The sequence below is a fragment of the Ovis aries genome, chromosome 1 (assembly GCF_016772045.2).
Source record: "Ovis aries strain OAR_USU_Benz2616 breed Rambouillet chromosome 1, ARS-UI_Ramb_v3.0, whole genome shotgun sequence".
In the NCBI taxonomy this organism is placed as follows: Eukaryota; Metazoa; Chordata; class Mammalia; order Artiodactyla; family Bovidae; genus Ovis; species Ovis aries.
Genome location: NC_056054.1, coordinates 102,348,270 through 102,367,555, shown reverse-complemented (window position 1 = coordinate 102,367,555; position 19,286 = coordinate 102,348,270). Strand labels below are relative to the sequence as shown.

General features: G+C 37.6%; 1 long non-coding RNA gene across 1 annotated transcript; it reads left to right on the top strand.

Moving 5' to 3' along the window:
• Window positions 1-11,875: 11,875 nt before the first annotated feature.
• On the top strand, window positions 11,876-19,046 carry LOC132658150 (uncharacterized). Its single transcript, XR_009597308.1, has 2 exons — window positions 11,876-12,041; window positions 16,891-19,046. It is a non-coding gene; the product is annotated as an uncharacterized LOC132658150 (long non-coding RNA).
• The last annotated feature ends 240 nt before the right edge of the window (window positions 19,047-19,286 follow it).

Genomic DNA, 19,286 nt, shown 5'->3' with positions numbered 1-19,286 from the left:
TCTGCATAGAAGTTAAATACGCAGGGTGACAATATACAGCCTTGACGTACTCCTTTTCCTATTTGGAACCAGTCTGTTGTTCCATGTCCAGTTCTAATTGTTGCTTCCTGACCTGCATACAGATTTCTCAAGAGGCAGGTCAGGTGGTCTGGTATTCCCATCTCTTTCAGAATTTTCCACAGTTTATAGTGATCCACATAGTCAAAGGCTTTGGCATAGTCAATAAAGCAGAAATAGATGCTTTCCTGAAACTCTCTTCCTTTTTCCATGATCCAGTGCATGTTGGCAAATTGATCTCTGGTTCCTCTGCCTTTTCTAATACCAGCTTGAACATCTGGAAGTTCACGGTTCACGTATTGCTGAAGCCTGGCTTGGAGAATTTTGAGCATTAATTTCCTAGCATGTGAGATGAGCGCAATTGTGCGGTAGTTTGAGCATTCTATGGCATTGCCTTTCTTTGGGATTGAAATGAAAACTGACCTTTTCCAATCCTGTGGCCACTGCTGAGTTTTCCATATTTGCTGGCACTTTACAGTATCATCTTCCAGGATTTGAAATAGCTCAACTGGAATTCCATCACCCCCACTAGCTTTGTTCATAGTGATGCTTCCTAAGGCCCATTTGACTTCACATTCCAGGATGTCTGGCTCTAAGTGAGTGATCACACCATCGTGATTATCTAGGTCATGAAGATCTTTTTTGTACAGTTCTTCTGTGTATTCTTGCCACCTCTTCTTTACATCTCGCTTCTGCTAGGTCCATACCATTCCTGTCCTTTATTGTATACTGGAACTTACTGGATTTGTTTGTTAATTCTAACAGTTTAATATCATGTCATCTGCAAATAATGATGATTTTACTTTCTCCATTCCAATTTGGATGCCTTTTACTTCTTTTTCTTTCCTAACTTCTCTGGCTAGGACTTCTAGTACTATATTGAATAAAACTGGCAAGAGTGGGCATCCTTATATTTTTTTCTGATCTTAGAGGAAAAGCTTCCAGCTTTCCACCATTGAGTGAGATGTTAGATGTGGGCTTGCGTATGTGTCCTTCATTATATTGAGGAACATTTCCTCTACATTCACTTTGTTTTAAATCATAATAGCGTGTTGAATTTCCTCGAATGCCCTTTCTGCATCTACAGAGATGATCATGTGATTTTTATCCTTTATTTTATAATGTGGTTTATGATGTGGTCTAATCTATGGATATTGAACCATCCTTGTACACCTTGAAAAAAACCCATTTGATCATGGTGCATTATCCTTTTAATGTACTGTTGAATTTGGTTTGCTAATATTTTACTGAGGATTTTTACATCAATGTGCATCAGGGATATTGACCTGTAATTTTCTTTCCTTGAAGTATCTTTGTCTGGTTTTAGTGTAAGGATACTACTGGCCTCATAAAATAAGTTTGAACATTCTCCTTCCTCTTCTACTTTTTCAGAAGAGTTTGAGAGGGATTGGCATTAATTTTTATTTGAATGTTTGGTAGAATTCACCAGTCAAAGCCCTCTGATCCTGGATTTGTATGCGTTGGGATTTTTTTTTTTTTTTTTACTGATTGAATATCTTTACTAGTAATCAATCTGTTCAGATTTTTCTGTTTCATCATGATTCAATATTGGTAGGTTATATGTTTATATAAATTTATTCATTTATTCTACATTGTGCAATTTGCTGCTGTATAACTGTTCTAAGCAGTCTGTTACAGTCTTTGGTGCTTCTGTAGTATCAGTTTTAATATTTCTTTCATTTCTAATTTTGAGTCTTTTTTTTCCCCTCAGTGAGTCTTACTAAAGATTTTTCAGTATTATTTATTTTTTCAAAGAACCATTTCTTAGTTTCATTCATTTTTTTAAAGTTTCTATTTCATTTGATTCTTTTTTAATCTGTGTTATTTCCCTCCTTCTACTAGTTTTAGGCTTTGTTTGTTCTTCTTTTTCTAGTTGCTTGTGATGCAACCCTAGGCTGTTTATTTGAGACTTTTCTTATTTCTTGAGATAGGCATTTACCACTGTGAACTTCCCTCTTAGAACAGCTTTTCCTGCATCATACACATTTTGGTATGTTACATTTCCATTTCTTTTTGTCTCAGATTTTTTTTTTCTCTTAACATGTTGTTTAATCTCTACATATTTGTGAATTTTTCAGTTTTCTTCAAGTAATTCATTTATTTTCATACCTTTGTGGTCAGAAAAGATGCTTGATATGATTTCAATCCTCTGAAATTTTTTAAGACTAGTCTGGCAGCTTAACATATGATCTATCCTGGAGAACGTTCCATGTGCCACTGAGTAATGTGTATTCTGTTGCTTTTGGATGCAATGCTCTGTAAATATCAATTAGGTTCACCTGATTGTTTTAATGTATTGTTTTAAGTCAATATTTCTTCATTGATTTTTCTGTGTGGATGATATAGTGTTTGGTATAAGTGGGGTATTAAACTCTGCTGCTGTTATTATATTGCTGTCCATTTCCCTTTTTAGATCTTTATATATTTGTTTTATATATTTAAGTACTCCTAGGCTGGTTGCATAAATATTTATAAATGCTATATCATCTTCCTGAATTGACCCTTTTATCATTATGCAACATCCTTTTTGTCTCTTATTACAGTCTTTGTTTTAGTCTCTTTTATCTGACATAAGTATAGCTACTCCAGCTTTCTTTTCATTTTCATTTGCATGTAATACATTTTTCCTTCCCTACACTTTCAGACTGTGTTGTTTCCTTACATCTAAAGTGAGTCTCTTATAGGCAGCATACAGTTGGGTCCTGTTTCTTTCTTTTTTTTTTTATTTACTTATTTTTTTAATTTACTTACTTTACTTTTTTTTAAATTTACTTATTTACTTACTTATTTTAGTTGGAGGCTAATTACTTCACAATATTGTAGTGGTTTTTACCATACATTGACATGAATCAGCCATGAGTGTACATGTGTTCTCCATCCTGAACACCCCTCCCACCTCCCTCCTTATACCATCCCTCTGGGTCATTCCAGTGCACCAGCCCTGAGCACCCTGTATCATGCATCAAACCTGGACTGGTGACCTGTTTCACATATGATAATATACATGTTTCAGTGCTTTTCTCTCAGATCATCCCACCCTCACCTTCTCCCACAGAGTCCAAAAGACTGTTCTATACATCTGTATCTCTTTTTCTGTCTCGCATATAGGGTCATCGTTACCATCTTTCTAAATTCCATATATATGTGTTTGTTAGTATACTGTATTGGTGTTTTTCTTTCTGACTTACTTCACTCTGTATAATAGGCTCCACTTTCATCCACCTCATTAGAACTAATTCAAATGTATTCTTTTTAGTGGCTGAGTAATATTCCATTGTGCATATGTACCACAGCTTTCTTATCCATTCATCTGCTGATGGACATCTAGGTTGCTTCCATGTTCTGGCTATTATAAACAGTGCTGCAATGAACATTGGGGTACATGTGTCTCTTCTGTATGCCCTTGCTTCTCTATTCCAGTTTTTAAGGAATCTCCACACTATTCTCTATAGTGACTGTACTAGTTTGCATTCACACCAACAGTGTAAGAGGGTTTCCCTTTTCTCCACACCCTCTCCAGCATTTATTGTTTGTAGATTTTTGGATAGCAGCCATTCTGACCAGCATGAGATGCTACCTCATTGTGGTTTTGATTTGCATTTCTCTAATAAGTGATGTTGAGCATCTTTTCATGTGTGTGTTAGCCATCTGTATGTCTTCTTTAGAGAAATATCTATTTAGTTCTTTGGCCCATTTTTTGATTGGGTCATTTATTTTTTTGGAATTGAGCTGCAGGAGTTGCTTGCATATTTTTGAGATTAATTCTTTGTCAGTTTCTTCATTTGCTATTATTTTCTCCCATTCTGAAGGATGTCTTTTCACTTTGCTTATAGTTTCCTTCATTGTGCAGAAGCTTTTAAGTTTAATTAGGTCCCATTTGTTTATTTTTGCTTTTATTTCCATTGCTCTGGGAGGTGAGTCATAAGGGATCCTGCTGTGATTTATGTTGGAGAGTGTTTTGCCTATGTTTTCCTCTAGGAGTTTTATAGTTTCTGGTCTTACATTTAGATCTTTAATCTATTTTGAGTTTACTTTTGTGTATGGTGTTAGAAAGTGTTCCAGTTTCATTCTTTTACAAGTGGTCAACCAGTTTTCCCAGCACCATTTGCTAAAGAGATTTTCTCGTCCCCATTGTATATTCTTGCCTCCTTTGTCAAAGATAAGGTGTCCATAGGTGTGTGGATTTATCTCTGGGCTTTCTATTTTGTTCCATTGATCTATATTTCAGTCTTGATGACTTGTCTTGATGACTATAGCTTTGTAGTAGAGCCTGAAGTCAGGCAAGTTGATTCCTCCAGTTTCATTCTTCTTTCTCAAGATTGCTTTGGCTATTCAAGGCTTTTTGTATTTCCATACAAATTGTGAAATTATTTGTTCTAGTTCTCTGGAAAATGCCATTGGTACCTTGATAAGGATTGCATTGAATCTATAGATTGCTTTGGGTAGTATACTCATTTTCACTATTTTGAGTCTTCCAATCCATGAACATGGTGTATTTCTCCATCTATTTCTGTCCTCTTTGATTTCTTTCACCAGTGTTTTATAGTTTTCTATAAATAAGTCTTTTGTTTCTTTAAGTAGATATATTCCTAAGTATTTTATTCTTTTCGTTGCAATGGTGAATGGAATTGTTTCCTTAATTTCTCTTTCTGTTTCCTCATTGTTAGTGTATAAGAATACAAGGGATTTCTGGGTGTTAATTTTATATCCAACAACTTTACTATATTCCTTGATTAGCTCTAGTAATTTTCTGGTAGAGTCTTTAAGGTTTTCTATGTAGAGGATCATGTCATCTGCAAACAGTGAGAGTTTTACTTCTTCTTTCCAATCTGGATTCCTTTTATTTCTTTTTCTGCTCTGATTTCTGTGGCCAAACAGAAAAACTATGTTGAATAGTAGTGGTGAGAGTGGGAGCTCTTGCCTTGTTCCTGACTTTAGGGTAAATGCTTTCAATTTTTCACCATTGAGGATAATGTTTGCTGTGGGTTTGTCATATATAGCTTTTATTATGTTGAGGTATGTTCTTTCTATGCCTGCTTTCTGGACAGTTTTTATCATAAATGGATGTTGAATTTTGTCAAAGGCTTTCTCTGCATCTATTGAGTCAATCATATGGCTTTTATTTTCAATTTGTTAATGTGATATATTACATTGATTGATTTATAGACATTAAAGAATCCTTGCATTCCTGGGATAAAACCCACTTTGTCATAATGTTTGATCTTTTTAATATGTTGTTGGATTCTGTTTGCTAAAATTTTGTTAAGGATTTTTGCATCTATGTTCGTCAGTGATATTGGCTTAGTTTTCTTTTTTTTTTGTGTGTGTGTGGCACCTTTGCCTGGTTTTGGTATTAGGGTGATGGTGGCCTCATAGAATGAGTTTGGAAGTCTACCTTCCTCTGCAATTTTCTGGAAGAGTTTGAGTAGGATAGGTGTTAGCTCTTCTCTAAATTTTTGGTAGAATTCAGCTGTGAAGCTGTCTGGTCCTGGGCTTTTGTTTGCTGGAAGATTTATGATTACAGTTTTGATTTCCTTGCTTGTTATGGGTCTGTTAAGATCTTCTATTTCTTCATGGTTCAGTTTTGGAAAGTTATACTTTGGTAAGAATTTGTCCATTTCTTCCAAGTTATCCATTTTATTGGCTTATAGTTGCTGATAGTAGTCTCTTATGATCCTTTGTATTTCTGTGTTATCTGTTGTGATTTCTCCATTTTCATTTTTAATTTTGTTGATTTGATTCTTCTCCCTTTGTTTCTTGATGAGTCTGGCTAATGGTTTGTCAATTTTATTTATCTTTTCAAAGAACCAGCTTTTAGCTTTGTTGATTTTTGCTATGGTCTCTTTGTTTGGGTCTGGTTTCTATCCATTAAGCTACTCTATGTCTTTTGATTAGAAAATGCAGTCCATTTACATATAGAGCAATTATTGATAGTGAAGTCACTCAGTTGTGTCCAACTCTTTGCAACCCTATGGACTGTAGCCTGCCAGGCTCCTCCAGTCATAGGATTTTCCAGGCAAGAATACTGGAGTAGGTTGTCATTCCCTTCTCCAGGGGATCTTCCCGAACCAGGGGTCAAACCTGGGTCTCCCACACTGCAAGCAGACTCTTTACCATCTGAGCCACCAGGGAAGCCCACCAATTACTGATAATTATGTACTTATTTCCATTTTGTTAATAGTTTTCTGAATGTTTTTGTACATCCTCTCTGTTCCTTTCTTCTTCTTTGCTCTCTTCCTTTGTGGTTTGATTATTTCTTAGATGATATGTTTATATTTCTTTATCTTTTGTATATTTACTATAGGTTTTTGCTTTATTTTTACTATGAGGCTTACATATGACAACCTATTGTCTCTAACAGTCTATTTTAAGTTGGTAACAACTTACACTTCATCCCATTTTAAAGCTAAACATTTTTACTCTCCGTTCCCCCATGTTTTGTTTCTGATGTCACATTTCACATTTTTAAAGAGGAAGAAATCTTATTTGAAAAAAATAATGGCTAAAAATTTTCCTAACCTGGGGAAGGAAACAAACATCTCAATCCAGTAATCCCAGAGAGTTCCACTAAGAGGAATCCAAAAAGATCCACACATATTATAATTAAAATGTTGAAAGTTAAAGATGAAGAGAGAAACATAAAAGCGTCAACAGAAAAAACAACTTCTAATGTACAAAGGAACCTCCATAAAACAATTAGACTTTTTTTCAGCAGCAACTTTGCAAGCCAGAAGGGACTGGCATAATATATTCAAAATGCTGAAAGAAAAAAAAAAAAAAACTTTCAACCAAGAATACTCTACCCAGCAAACTGATCATTTAGAACTATATAAGAGACAAAGAGTTTTCCAGACAAGTAAACATTAAAATAGCTCATTGCCACTAAACTGCCTTATAAAAATGTTAAAAGAGATATTTTTAAACTGAAAAGATTTTAAACTGAAAAGCACCAATTACAAATAATAAAATATGTACAAGGATAAACCTCACTGGAAAGGTAAATATATAGTAACTATGGCTGATTAACCATCTATAAAGCTAGTATGAAGATTAAAACACAAAAGTAGTAAAAAATAACCATGATTAAAGTATTAGCTAAAGGACACATGAGATAAAAAAGAGATGTCAAAAAGGTTTTCTATGAAATATTTAATACTGATCCTTTTACTATATGTTATCTTATCTAGGTTATCTCAATGTAGTTTGAATGAAAACACATTGTTTGTCAACTATGTTGTTGGTATTTTCTTCCAATTCAAAGTTTTCTTTTAATATATAGTGCCTTTTGTCAAATACAAGTTTGGAATTTTTATGCAGTCAAATGTATCTAAACTTTTCTTCATGAATTCAGCTTTTGGGAACATAGTCAAGAAAATCCTCTTTCCCAAAAACAAAAGTTTTCATTCTTCTCCGTATTCAAATAACTTAAGAGTTTTATTTGCTTTGTTTTGGTCGTGGTTTGGTGTTGGTCCTTTGTTGTTATCCAGTCACTAAGTTGTGTCTGACTCTTCGCAACCCCATGGACTGCAGCATGCCAGGCTTCCCTATCCTCCACTATCTCCCGGAGCTTGCTCAAACTCATGTTTATTGAATCAGTGATGCCATCCAATCATCTCACCTTCTGTCACCACCTTCTCATCTTGCACTCAGCTTTCCCAGAATCAGGGTATTTTCCAAAGAGTTGGCTCTTTGCATCAGGAAGGCAAAGTATAGGAGCTTCAGCTTCAGCATCAGTCTTTTCAGTGAATATTCAGCATTGATTTCCTTTAGAATTGACTGGTTTGATCTCCTTGCAGTCCAAGGGACTCTCAGGAGTCTTCTCCAGCACCACAGTTTTGAAAGCATCAATTCTTCAGCAATCAGCCATTTTTATGGTCCAACTCTCACATCCATAAATGACTACTGGAAAAACCATAGCTTTGACTATACAGACCTTTGTTGGCAAAGTGATAACTCTGCATTTTAATATGATGTCTAGATTTGTATTTCTCCCAGAAATCTTGATTCCAGCTTGTGATTCATCCAGCCAGGCATTTCACATGGTGTACTCTGCATAAAAGTTAAATAAGCAGGGTGACAATATACAGCCTTGACAAACTCCTTTCCAGATTCTGAACCAGTCGATTGTTTCATGTCCAGTTCTAACCTGTTGCTTCTTAACCTGCATACAGATTTCTCAGGAGAAAGGTAAGGTGGTCTGGTATGCCAGCCTCTTTAAGAATTTTCCACAGTTTGTTGCAATGATGATAATATTATAAATATATCAGTTTATCCCATATTAATCTATAAATTTAATACAATCACAAATACCTCAAATATTTTTTTAATTCTTTTGAGAAAAGTGATAACTTTATCTAAAATTTTCATGGAAGAATAAAGACCCATGAATAAGTAAGTTGACATTTCAAAAAAAAAAAAGAGCAAAAAGAAAGAATATCTACTAGGTACTAAGACATAGCACCATAATATCATCATAATAACAAAAAAGTGCGATATTACTGCAACAACAAATAAATCAGTGAAATAATGGAGAGCTTAGAAATATAACCTTGCTTATATGAGAATTTAATATACAAATGGTTACCACATATTAAGGGGAGAATGACTAACTACTTAATAAATGAAGCTATAAACTTAGCTCATGCTATAGATTAAAATAAAATTGGATCTTTACCTAAAACTACATCAAAGGTAGACTGCAACTGCAATAAAGATCTAAATGATAAACATAAAACAATAAAATAAATAGACGAAAATAATTTTGTAATCTCAGAGTAGGAAAGGACACTGTTGATAGAACTTTATATATACATATTTTTTTAAATTGTGATTTTTTTATGACAGCATAAAGGTTTCTATTCAGTGAAAGATGTCATGACAAAGTTAACTGACAAATAACAGACTGGGAGAAATTATTTGCATGGTCTATATCCATCAATGGACTAATATAGGAATATACAAGGAACTATTTCCAAAAAAATTAGCAGAAAAATGGGAAATGTATTTGAATAGGCAATTATGGAAGAGATAATCAATATAATTTAGAAACATACACAGAGATGTTCAAACTTATTAGTTAGGCAAACACAAACAGAAATAACAGTGAAATACACTAGATAGCTAGGCATTGGTTGGGATGGATGTGGGTTTAGGAAATACTTTAGGTAGAAAAGTGAAGTATAGTAGTACAGCTGTTCCAAAGAGCAATTTCAGTATTTTGTCAAGTCAAGCATACACATACCCTACCACCGGGCAACTCTAATTCTGTGTTTAGACCCTCCAAAAAACACTTCTCATACATCCCTAGTGGATGTAAAAGGATGGTCATTGTTTTTCATGCTGGAGAATTACAAGTAATCTGAATGTCCATTACTGGGGAAGCACATAGGTACACAGAGTAGGTGCACAACAGTGGCACAGTTGCAAGCAATGAGCTAGATACATTAAATACATAAAGCAGGATGGATGCTAAGTGAAAAAGGTAAGAAACAGAATGAGGTCTACCACATAATAGCACTTACATAAAAGAAAACTGCTGCTGCTGCTGCTGCTGCTGAGTCGCTTCAGTCGTGTCCGACTCTGTGCGACCACATAGACAGCAGCCCACCGGGCTCCCCCGTCCCTGGGATTCTCCAGGCAAGAACACTGGAGTGAGTTGCCATTTCCTTCTCCAATGCATGAAAGTGAAAGTGAAGTCGCTTAGTCGTGTCCAACTCTTCGCGACCCCATGGACTGCAGCCTACTAGGCTCCTCCATCCATGGGATTTTCCAGGCAAGAGTACTAGAGTGGGGTGCCATCGCCTTTACATGCACACAAAAATAATGATGCATATTTTAAAGAACATATACAAATTAAGAAATACAGTGTAAACTCATTAGAACAATTTTCTAGTGGGTGAGGGACAGAGAGATGGGAGTGAAGAATGGGGATATAAGTTAATCAATCAACCATTCCAATAAAATGTGCATAGACCAAAAAGGATAATATGCCATGAAGTGAGGAACATGATTAACTCAGCTCTCTACAATTGGAATTGTTTTAAAAAAATAATCCTTTGTATCCTGGGTGTTGATAATCTCAAGTCAGCAAAAAGTCTGGAGAAGAAGTCTATGAAGAGTAATAGAAGATCACGAAACTATCTATGAGAACAGGAAATATCTTGGGAAAAGTGAAGGCACGGGAAAGAACAGAAGACCTAAGGAAAAAAAATGGTTTCTGCATTTCTGACTTCAGAAGATAAAAAGAAAGTTAGAAAAGGGAAAATTAAATCATTTTTAAAATAGGAACCAGACTTAGACTGCTAGGTAACTTCCAGTGTTGAACAGGGCAGGAGCCACAGATGTACTCCTCTTTATGTAGAGGTTTCAGGCCAGCCTCTACTCTTGCTCACAAAAGAATGTATTCTTTCAAAAAATATAAAATGTGACAAATGTTGGTTCAGTCTTTGGTTTGGAGGGAAAGGGAAGCCATGAAAGAATTTGCAGCGAGAACTTGTTTTTCTTCTGGTTTCCCTTCCTCTACTATCATTCTTCCTTAACATGCCCTGGTTAACTTGCTATGTTTTTATATTTATTATAAATGCAGAACATAGTAAAAAAGCAAATAGCAATTACAGTAGTTAGTTCTATTTCTACTTGAAGTAACAGAAAAACTCAACTCAAACTTTATTAAATAAAAAGGGGAATTTATTGGTTCATGTAATCAAAAAGTTCTGCATGGGTCCTGCAGACAGTACTCAATCCAAGGCTCAAAGGGTGCAATCAGGATTGAGGGAGTTTCTTAATTTCTAACTCTGCTTTCCTCTCTGCAGACTTCATTTTCAGCAGACTGATGACATATAGTTTCAGGGTGGCTGCAGTAGCTCAGCACACATGTTCCCAAGTTCAAATCTCAAGGTGTAGCAGGTGGAGGAGCATGAAACGTCTCTTTACTGGTGGTTCCCACAAGCGTCCTGAGATTCTTCCTGAATCGGCCCAGGTTACATGCCCACCTACTGCTGCCAGCTCTATTCAAGAGACACTCTTCACCTCAGAGTCAAAGCTAGACCTTTTACTGCACCCCCCCTAATCACATGGAATAAGAATGGGAATAGATGAATTCCCACATGGGACTCTTGCAAAAGGTAGAATATAAACAAGGGAGACAAACAATGGATGTACCTAGAGTAATTTTCACTGTTTTTTCTTTTAGTATTTTCATTTATCATTCACTTTTCTCTTAAACAAGTCTTCCCTGGTGGCTCAGATGGTAAAGCGTCTGCCTGCAATGCGGGAGACCTGGGTTCGATCCCTGGGTTGGGAAGATCTCCTGGAGAAGGAAACGGCAACCCATTCCAGTACTCTTGCCTGGAAAATCCCACGGATGGAGGAGCCTGGTAGGCTACAGTCCATGGGGTCGCAAAGAGTCGGACACAACTGAGCGACTTCACTTTTCTCTTAAACTTATTCTTTTCCTAAAACAGGTGAAAATCTCTCTGATCTCCCAGAGTTACTAAAGGAATCCAACATATCACCCTATGAAGGGTTAATAGGGTAGCAGAGATGTGCCTGCAAATGGGTCTCTCTGCTCAGGCTGAGCGTCCTTGCATACGAGATGTTCTGCCAAAGAGTCTGGACACAGCCTTGAGTTTAATGGTCCCTTGCAAATGAGGGAGCATTCCCTTCTTGAGATAAGAAGGAGATGAGGGCTTTGGGCAGACTCTGCAGTAGACAGAGATTTCACTCCCTTTGCTATACGATAACATGTATGCACCTGCACTGTACTGAAAAGGCTTATTCTTACAGTCTGGAATTCTGCCTAAGGAGGGCTTTATAATAATAAACGGCAATTAGTTTGCCCAGTTGTTCCTCTGGCCAGAGTGGTGTCCTGTCTGTCTTTTGTATGTCTTGTATGTTCTGTGTCATTTCACTCGTAGTAACCAACATCTGGCGCCCAACGCGGGGCTCGAGTGAAACCGAAAGAGGTAAGAAACCCCGGGGGGATTTTAGATCCATAGCAGGGGAGCTTTTGGAAACATGGGGAATTCCTCACCCTAGTGAAAAAAATTGCTAGGTGAATTCTTGTACATAATCATGGGGAATTCTTCACCCTAGCAGATGGGAACTTTCAAAAGTTCATGGTTCAAAAAACCATGGGGAAATCCTGCTAGGAAGAAATAAATGTTCATTACGGGCACAATATGTGAATTTATATATTGAATCATGTTATAGAATTTATGTAATGCTATAACACAGGCTTTGACTTTGCTATCTACTGATAATGAGACTAAATCTAATGCTTTAATGAAGGAAGAGGCAATTTATGAGGATATGCCAAATGTTGGTGGAATTTCTGCCTTGCCTGAAAGTAAGGATATAAATAAGCCTCCTTCTGGAAATGGTGAAACATCTGATAGTTCAGAATCAGATTTGGAGGCTTCTTCAGTTTCATCAGAGGAGGGCAAAGAGATTAAAGAAATGACCCATCTATTCCGGGAATAGTGGAAATCCCGTAAGGAGGAGAAAAAATCTACACCTTCTGCTCCTGCTTGTGCTTCTCTTCTCCCCACTGCAGTTGATCGGCCCGATGTGGGCAGGGGACATTGTCCGTTCTCCTTTCCTTTGTCTATGCTTCACGATGATGACTTGTCTGCTCCCCCTGGTGGGTTTATTGACCCTCCACAATTGTTTCCCATCCAGAGACAACAGGATGGCAATGTGATCAATATGCTCCTTTGGAATATAAATTTTTTAAAGATCTTAAAGCTGCAGTAGCACAGTACAGTCCTCAATCTCCCTTTGTTTTGACTATGTTGAAATCATTGGAAAAAGGCAAATTAATCATTCCATTAGATTGAGACTCTATTGCCCAAGCTGTCTTGGAGGGCTCTCAATGGTTGCAACTTCATAGCTGGTGGGAAGAAGCTAGAAAGCAGGCTCAGATTAATGAGGGACAAAATCCCCCTGGTCCTCTCGAGGACAAACTAATGGGAGAGGGCCAATATCAGGCTTTAAGAGAACAGGCTCAATACTCTGACCAGGACTTACAACAAGTTCGCCAGGTCTTTTTACGAGCATGGCGCCATGTGGTGCCTACTGGCCAAGCCCAGCCCTCCTTTGTTAAAACAATGCAAGGCCCTAATGAGCCATATACTGATTTTCTAGCAAGATTGAGGGTAACTGTGGAACGGGCTGTAGGGAAGGATGAAATTTCAGAGATATTATTACAAACTCTAGCATTTGAAAATGCAAATCCTGAATGCAAGCGTATACTGGGACCTTTAAAGGGACAGAGTGCATCTATAGCTGAATATATCAGAGCCTGCTCTGGAGTAGGAGGAGCATCAGGCTAATGTCTTTGCTACAGCCTTGGCCAAGGTTATGAGACCACCAAAGGGAGGTAACTGCTTTCATTGTAAAAAACCTGGTCATAAAAAATAAAAAAAATAAATAAGACTCCTCCTGGACTTTGCCGTCGGTGTGGGAAGGGGTTTCATTGGACTAATGAATGCAGATCTAAAACAGATAAAATAGGCAACCCGATACCGGGAAACTATCCTGCGGGCCTGAGTCCTTGGGGCCCAGGAACAATACCAGGGACTTCTCTCCTTGCCCTCCTCCCATTCCATCTGCCCTGTTAAAAAGACCTCAGATGATGATTTCCGTCTTACGGTCTGCTACTTCAGGGAGTGCTGCTGCTGATTTGCCACTAGATGATAATGTTCTTTTGTCACCAGGGGGAGGCATTTATAAATTAAAAACAAATGTATTTGGACCACTGCCTAAAGGCACTTTTGGCTTGATATTAGGCCTTAGCAGCGCGGCTTTGAGAGGTTTAACCAAATTCCTGGGGTGATAGACTCTGACTATGTTGGGGAAATTTTAATTATGGTCTCTACTTCTACCACACTTTCATTGTTAGCTAGAGAACGTATTGCCCAAATACTTCTCCTACCTTATCACCCCTTTTTGGCTCTTCCTAATAAACGAACAGGGGGATTTGGAAGTACTGGGCGACATATATTTTGGGAAATGCTTATCAGAGATTCTCGCCCTGTTCTCTCCTTGATTATACAAGGAAACAACTTTGAGGGACTAGTAGATACAGGGGCGGATATTTCAGTCATTTCTTCTCAACAATGGCCCCGAGGGGGGGGGGGGGAAAGCCTTTAATGCTAACGGGATTGGGCTCCATTGCAGATGTCTGGAAGAGTACCCATCCCTTGCAATGTCAATTCCATAATAAAAGATCAGTGTTTGTTACCTTTTATATTGTAAATATACCTATTAATATATGGGGGAGAGATCTTCTCTCTCCTTTGGGGGCTTCTGTAACCATTCCATCGGAAAACTAGTAGCCACTGCTCAAATTCCTCGAGCACTCCCATTAGAATGGTTAACTAATACTCCAAAATGGGTTGAGCAATGGCCATTACCACAAATGAAGCTCAAGGCGTTAGAACAATTAGTACAAGAACAACTCCAACTTGGTCATATAGAGCCCTCTACCTCTCCCTAAAATTCTCCTGTTTTTGTTATTAAAAAAAAAAAATCTAAAAAATAAAAAATGTTAACTGATTTACGAGAAGTTAATAAATGTATTGAACCTATGGGAGCCTTGCAATTGGGACTCCCCTCTCCAGCTCTTATTCCTCAGACTTGGTCCTTAATGGTGCTAGATCTTAAAGACTATTTTTTTTTTTTTTAACCATTCCTCTACAATTGCAAGATAGAGATAAATTTGCTTTTACAGTTCCTGTTCTTAATCATGCTCAGCCTGTTAAGCATTATCAATGGACAGTCCTACCACAAGGAATGATAAATAGTCCTATCTTATGCCAAGAATTCATAGCTCGCTCTTTACAATCCCTTCATCAAGAATACCCCAATTATATTCTATATCATTATATGGATGATCTCCTATTGGCAGCTCCTAGTATTGTTGAACGTGATGAATTCTTTTTAAAAGTACAGGAGGCTTTGAGACTATACAATTTGCAGATAGCCCAGGAAAAAACTCAAAAGGACTTTCCTATTTCATATTTAGGGACAATATTGGAACAACATAGAATTAGGCCCCAAAAGCTGCAAATTAGAAGAGACCATCTCAAAACCTTAAATGATTTTCAAAAGTTATTGGTAGATATTAATTGGCTACGCCCGGTACTTGGGATTCCTACTTATCAATTATGACATTTGTTTTCTACTTTAGAAGGAGATACAGCTCTAGATAGCCCCCGGACCTTAACCCCATTGGCTTTACAGGAACTTCAATTTGTTGAGCAACGACTAAATGACGGCTTTTTAACTTACTTATATGTGTCTCAACCTATTTCTTTTATCATATTCCATACCCCTTATTCCCCATCTGGTGTAATTGCTCAAGAAAAAGGATTAATAGATTGGGTTTTCTTACCTAACAGTTTTTCCAAAAAATTGACTATATATATGGATAAATTAGCCTTCCTTATACAGAAAGGTCGCCATCATATTTTACAGTTATCAGGATGTGAACCACACCAGATTGTTACTCAGTTAACAACTGCTCAAATATCTCAATATTTACAATTTAGTGAAAACTGGCAAATTTCTCTTGCCTCATATCCTGGTTTATTTTCTAATCATTATCCATCATCGAAATTGATTGATTTTCTCCGGACTAACACTATGATATCTCATTCCCCAATTTCAGATGTTCCAGTTAAGGGACCCACTATTTTTACAGATGCAAATAAAAATACTGCTGGATATTGGACCCCGGAAAATTCCAAGGTTCTCCCCGACTCATTTTCTTCTGTACAGCCCACTGAATTGTGGGCTATCTATTTAGTTTTGCAAGATTTTCCCCAACTTCCTATTAACATTGTTTCAGATTCTCGATATGCTGTTCCCTCCCCATGTCTCCCTTCCATTGACTCTTAAAACAGCTATTGATAAATTGTTTTACCAAGTACAACAATTGCTCTTGCAGCGTTCAGAGTTAATTTTCTTTACTCACATCCATGCACATTCTGCCCTTCCTGGACCCTTATCATTCGGAAATGCTACAATTGATGCCTTACTTTATCCTATAAAAGCAGCAAAGCAAGAACATCTCTTACAACATACCAACTCCAAACGGTTACAAAAATCTCATGCTATTACTCAAAAACAAGCTCAAAATATTGTTCATTCTTGTTCCATATGTGCACCCTTTGCTTTGCCATTTCCCTCACCAGGTGTCAACATGAAAGGACAACAAGCAAATCAGATATGGCAAATGGATGTAACTTACATTTCTTCCTTTGGACAACAAAAATGTGTGCATCATACTATAGACACTTGCACACATTTTCAATGGGCCACTGCATTACATTCTGAAAAGGCTGATGCTATTATTACTCATTTGTTATCTTGTTTTGCAGTTATGGGATTACCAACTGAATTGAAAACTGATAATGCACCTGCTTACCAATCCGCAAAATTAGCTCACTTTTTATCTTAATACCATATAACTCATATTTTTGGTATTCCTTATAATAGTCAAGGGCAAGCTATCATTGAAAGAGCTAATCGTACCTTGCATGATTATCTTGAAAAAATAAAAAAGGGGGAACAAGAGAGATTTATGAAACCTAAAGACATTCTGAATAAAACCTTACTTGCCCTAAATTTTTTGAATGTTTGGAGGGAGGGAAATCTATCAGCAGCAGAGTTGCATTTTCAAGGGAAAGAAGAAGATAAGAAGATCTTGAATACGCCTATTTGGTATAAAGATAAAGAGAAAGGTTGGATCCCAGCATCCTTAATATATTTGGGACGAGGGTATGCTTTCATTTCTGTTGATAATTACAGGTTTTGGACCTCAGCAAGATTGATCAAAATCAACAATGGCTGATCCCCTTATTCAAAAATTCGAAGAGCTTACTATGCAGAGAAGCCTTACCTCCCGTACAAGGGAAGCAACACCTCCTACATGGGGTCAAATGAAGAGGTTGACCCAGGAAGCAGAGAAGACATTAGTGAAGGCGGGGCAACCTCTGAATCCTACCAATCTTTTGATTGCCATGATGGTGGTGGTGACATGTCAGGTAACCGGTGTATTGGCAAGTAATCATACATATTGGGCATATATCCTAATCCCCCATTAGTAAGAGCAGTTTCCTGGGGGGAACCAGAAGTGCAGGTATGTACTAATGAGACTGCCTTCTTTCCCCTGCCAGCTTGCGGGGGAATAGAACAACTATCTCATCATAAACAACAATATAATATTAGTAATTTGACCATTACAGTGGAAGGTATTCCTTTATGTATGGGGGACACCCCTTTTGTCTGTCCACTGAGAAACATTCTCATCATTCTTATAATACATGGGGGGTAAAGTATAATAATTACCATTTTGCTACTTTTACTGTGCTTGTTTCCACCAGAGGATTTAGCACCTCAACAGAACTGATAGACATTCATAATGGAAAACACATGTCGCTATGTCCTGTTAACTTTTTTGTTCCTTCTCTAGAATCTTTGGAGTGGGAACGTTGCCGAGGTCATCGACCCTTTAAGGTCATGAATTATTCTGGGGCCATCATTGTAGACTGGAGTCCAGATCATGGGCAATTCTTAGAAAAATGGTCAAATAAACTTTTAAGTGGCATCGTGCAAATACCACTTTGATGGGCAATGGTAATGAAACAGTTAAATGGCAGCAATTTGCACTTGTCCCTCCTCAATTACAATTGCAAGGATATCTGCACATTCAAGGAGATATTTGAAAACTATGGGCGGTTTCTGGTAATCTCACTATCTGGTCAGGAAATTATACTTTGGACAGTGGTGACTCTTTGGGTTCATTCCATGTTAATTTACATGTTAATAAATCTTATTCTGCAATGGCATGTGTAAAATATCCTTTTGCATTGTTATATGGGAATTGGACCTGGAATGATACTGTGGGGTCTGTGTCATGTGGCTATTGTAATTTAACTCAATGTGTAAATGTCTTGGTGGGAAGAATTTGAAAGACAAGCCTTTAATTCCAATTTCTCACTAGTAATTGTTAAAGCTCGGACAGAAGTATGGTTGCCTATAAATCTGACTCAGCCGTGGTCAGATTCTTTTGCTGTTTCTCATCTAGTAACCGCTGTACAGACTTTGCTACACCGATCTCGACATTGCTTCGATTCTCGCAGTCGCATCAGTAACTGCAACAGCAGCTGTAGCAGGCCTTGCGTTACACCAAGAAATTCAAACAGCTGATTTTGTTCGGGACTGGCAAAAAGACTCTCATTTGTTATGGCAACAACAGCGAGATTTGGATGCACAACTTGCTACCGACGTGCTCAATCTTCAACCGTTTCCTGGCTTGGAGATCAATTGGCTGTTTTATCTACACGAAGTGTGTTGAAATGTGATTGGAATTCTTCTGTTTTGTATAACACCTGTACCATTTAACATGAGCCCTTCAAGAGATTAACTGAGACATATAAATAAAAAGAGTTCTAGATGCTGGATAGCTAATGACGGGTAAGACCCTCAGAGGAGGGCAACCTAAGACAGGCACAGCCGCAAGAGGGGCTGGCGAGGCTGGAGGTTGGCCGCCTACAGCTTTAAGCCTTGCTCTACAAAACATCAATACAAATGTCTCGAGGGCTTAAATAAAATAAAAAAGGGGGAGATGAAGGGTTAATAGGGTAGCAGAGATGTGCCTGCAAACGGGTCTCTCTGCTCAGGCTGAGCGTCCTTGCATACGAGGCGTTCTGCCAAAGAGTCTGGACACAGCCTTGAGTTTAATGGTCCCTTGCAAACGAGGGAGCATTCTCTTCTTGAGATAAGAAGGAGATGAGGACTTTGTGCAGACTCTGCAGTAGACAGAGATTTCACTCCCCTTTGCTGTACGATAACATGTATGCACCTGCACTGTACTGAAAAGGCTTATTCTTACAATCTGGAATTCTGCCTAAGGAGGGCTTTATAATAATAAACGGCAATTAGTTTGCCCAGTTGTTCCTCTGGCCAGAGTGGTGTCCTGTCTGTCTCTTGTATGTCTTGTATGTTCTGTGTCATTTCACTCGTAGTAACCAACACCCTACACCCTTCAATGACCTCCACATTCTCAGGGAAAGGGGATTAAATATTGAAGAAAAAGATATATATATTTCTTGCTCTTCTCTCTTGATGAAAACACATATAAAGTTGAATCAAAATAAGAATGTGTCTCAGTTAGTTATCAATTCTGTTAAGATTTCGTAATA